Raw genomic sequence first — 3,472 nt, 5'->3', positions numbered from 1 at the left:
ACCGGGGGACAAAGCAACCACCGCTGGTTCCAAGAGAAAGACCCAACAACCTACTTCATGCATCTTTTGAAAAGAGAAGGGTGTAGAGTCCACTCATGGGAAGCATATAGATCTAAAATCCTAGGATGAGAGATTGATTTAGTGCACTGAGCACACAAGCAGTTCATAGGTTCTGGATATCATTCACTCAAGAGCAACAGAGATCAAACATGCACAAATTCAAAGAGACTCCACAAGGGTTGTAATGTTAGCTTGGTGAAGTACAAGGTGGTTGGTCCCTAAGGAAGTCTAAAGCTTCAAGCACTTGAGTGTGGTCCTATTAGTAACCCCGGAGCTTTCAACAACAAACTTTTTAAGCACAAGTCTCTTGACCCCTTTTTCAACTTTCTTTTCTTCTATTTTTTTCTTTTTGCAACTCCAACTTGATTAGGAGTCTTTTTTCTTTTTCTTTTTCTTCTTTTTTTTTACACTTGGGGCAAGAGACATTTCCAACTTTAATTACTAGCTCCAACACAATGCAAGGACCAACACTCCCCAAAATCCAACCTATCATCCATCCCAATCATTTAGCTAACAAAGAAATCTTCAATAGGCTCAAAAGGGACAACTAGGGACAAATGTTCAAGCCAACAAACTCTAAAACTCAAAAACCTACAGGTCTCAAGAATTGTGCAAGTATCACAAAGCATGCAAAGAGTGAAATCTATATAGAACCAAGAAGTACAAGTGAGTCAGGATCCTCCAGGGAAATTATATCGTGAAGGGTCAATGATGGACCCTTATGGACTCACACCAACTCTATCCTTAAGAAACACTCGGAAGACCGAAGTCTCATCCTCTCTTCCCCAAAGCATGCAATCACTCATCCCCAAAAGACAACACAAGTATTTACAAAAACATTTTCAAAACCAGCAACACGTTATAGAGCATAACTATGGGCAAAAACATGTGTGTATAGGGAAGTAAAGACCAAAAAACGACTCTAACAAAACAATGCATGAAAAAAAGAAAATTAAAAACTACAAAAGAAAAATATGTAAAAATGCATGAGCTAAACTAAAGGAAAGAGTCGACCTCCTTTACCAATTACCATGGAGGCCTTAGATACACATCCTACTCCAGAATTCAGACTCTCATTCCCTGCAAAATGCAATAAACAAAAAAGCAAAAGAAAACAAGACTTGGGTTGTCTCCCAAGCAGCCCTAAGTTATAGTCCTAGGTGGACTCTCCTTCCTTTGGTGTTAGGAAGGAAATTCCTTACCATCAATCTTCTTTCCACATGTGCAAGGTAGGAACCTTGCACAAAACTTTTGGAACAATTCCTCCCAAGAGAGGGTATCATCTAAACCATCGTACCAAATCCTTGCTCCCCCCTTCAAGGAGTGAGGGAAGAGCTTAATCTTGAGCTCATCACTAGTCACACCTTCCATCTTAACAAGGTGACTAGCTTGTGTGAACCGGGCGATGTGGGCTTGGAAATTCTCATCTTTAGACCCCCCCATACTTGTTTTCACCAACAAGCTTGATGAGAGCTTGATTAGGCTCAACATCTTTTTCCTTCACTTTGGGGGTCTCTTTTGAAGACCTGGACAAGATTTTGATCATATCACAAACAAAATCATCATCATTAATGTTAGTTTGCGAATTAGGATTGAAAACCGAAAATCTTACCTTGTCCTTACCAACTCGAAGAATGAGCTGACCCTTATCAACATCAATCTTAGCCCTACTAGTGGCTAAGAAGGGTCGGCCTAGAATGAGAGGAATCTTTGCATCCTCCTCCATGTCCAGTACCACAAAGTCCACGGGGAACACGTACTTATCAACCTTAACCATCACATCTTCCACAATCCCATAAGGTGTTTTTAGGGATCGGTCCGCCATTTGTAAGGAGAGCATGGTTGGGGTAACCTCACCTAAGTTCAACCTCCTAAACATGCTAAGCGGCATCAAGTTGATGCTCGCTCCTAAGTCGCACAAGGCTTCAACAACAGTCAACCCCTCAATCTCCACTGGGATAGTAAAAATCCTGGGATCCCTTCTCTTCTTAAGCATTTTTCTTTGCAAAATGACACTACACTCCTCAGTCATCATGATAGTTTCATCTACCTCACTCAACTTCCTTCTTTTACTTAGGATATCCTTCATGAACTTAGCGTAGATTGGCATTTGCTCCAAGGCTTCAGAAAAAGGAATATTGATGTGGAGTTTCTTAAAAACCTCCAAAAACTTGGAAAACTGTTTATCCAGATTTTTCTTAACCAAAGCCTTGGGGAATGGAATCTTGCTGAGTTCAGGAGAAGGAGTACTCACAACTCTAGCTTTCACCGGTTCACTCAGTCTCTTCTCCATGACACCCTCATCTTTTTGCTCTACTTTCTCATTTTTCTCTCCCTCAACTTGTTTTTTTGACTCATGTAACACTCTCCCACTCCTAGTGGTAACAACAATAGAATTTTCTTGTTTAGACAAAATTAAAGAATCGGGAGAAAACTTACCTTGAGGTATCTCAGCCATTTGCTTGGTCTGCTGGCCAATTTGACTTTCCAAGTTCTTTATAGCCACCTCTTGGTTCTTATAGTTGTTCTTCATACGGTTGATGCAGCTCTCCAATAGCTCCGCTAAGCTCTTCTTGCCACCATCATTTTCACCAACTTGCTCTTGGACTTGTTGAGAAAGTCCAGAGCTTTGACCTCGGAAACCTTGATTAGGCATGGTACAAAAATCACTAACATGAGGCCCTCCAATAGCCACACACTCCACTTTGGCTACTGTAGCACCAACCAAATTGGTCGCCTTTATGTGATTTTGAATCTCCGCCATTCGTTCGGAGAGTTGCTTGTTGGAGGTCAAGAGCTTGTCATAAGCTTCAACTTCAAACATACTCCTTCGGGTTTGGCGATCATTTTCAGAGTTCATGGCTCTCGCTGCCATTTTTTCTATTAAGTCATACCCCGCTTGTGGGGGAAGAGCATCGAACTCTCCATTAGAAGCCGCGTCCAAACTAACTCTCCAAGAGTATTGTAGACCATCATAAAACGTTGCAACCGATTCAGCTTGGGTGAGATTGTGTTGAGGGCATTTCCTCAAGAGCTTCTTGTAGCGCTCCCAAGCTTCATAGAGATTCTCTTCAGCGGTTTGCACAAAAGTCATGGTGTCTTTTTTTAATTTCCTCAAAAGAGCTCTTGGGAAGAACCTCGTTGTGAATTTTTCTGCTAGGTCTTCCCAAGTAGTGATACTCCCTTGAGGTTCTGAATTCAGCCATTCCTCAACTGCATCCTTAAAAGAAAATGGAAACAAGCTCAACCGAATTGCTTCCGATGAAACATTGCTCCCTCGATAAGTGTTGCAATTCCGGATGAACCTCTCCATGTGAGCGAGAGCATCTTCGAAAGTACCTCCACCATATTGGTTTTGGCTCACCAAGTTGATGAATGCCGGTCTCAACTCAAAGTTTCCCACTCCCTCGGG

At 41.8% G+C, this 3,472-nt stretch overlaps 1 non-coding gene across 1 annotated transcript; it reads left to right on the top strand.

Moving 5' to 3' along the window:
• The first annotated feature begins 3,065 nt into the window (after nt 1-3,065).
• LOC130721623 (small nucleolar RNA R71) lies at nt 3,066-3,172 on the top strand. Its single transcript, XR_009013549.1, has one exon. It is a non-coding gene; the product is annotated as a small nucleolar RNA R71 (small nucleolar RNA).
• The last annotated feature ends 300 nt before the right edge of the window (nt 3,173-3,472 follow it).

Source organism: Lotus japonicus, chromosome 5 (genome assembly GCF_012489685.1).
Source record: "Lotus japonicus ecotype B-129 chromosome 5, LjGifu_v1.2".
Lineage (NCBI taxonomy): Eukaryota > Viridiplantae > Streptophyta > Magnoliopsida > Fabales > Fabaceae > Lotus > Lotus japonicus.
Note: the sequence above shows the minus strand (reverse complement) of the source record. Positions and strands in the feature narration are given on the sequence as shown.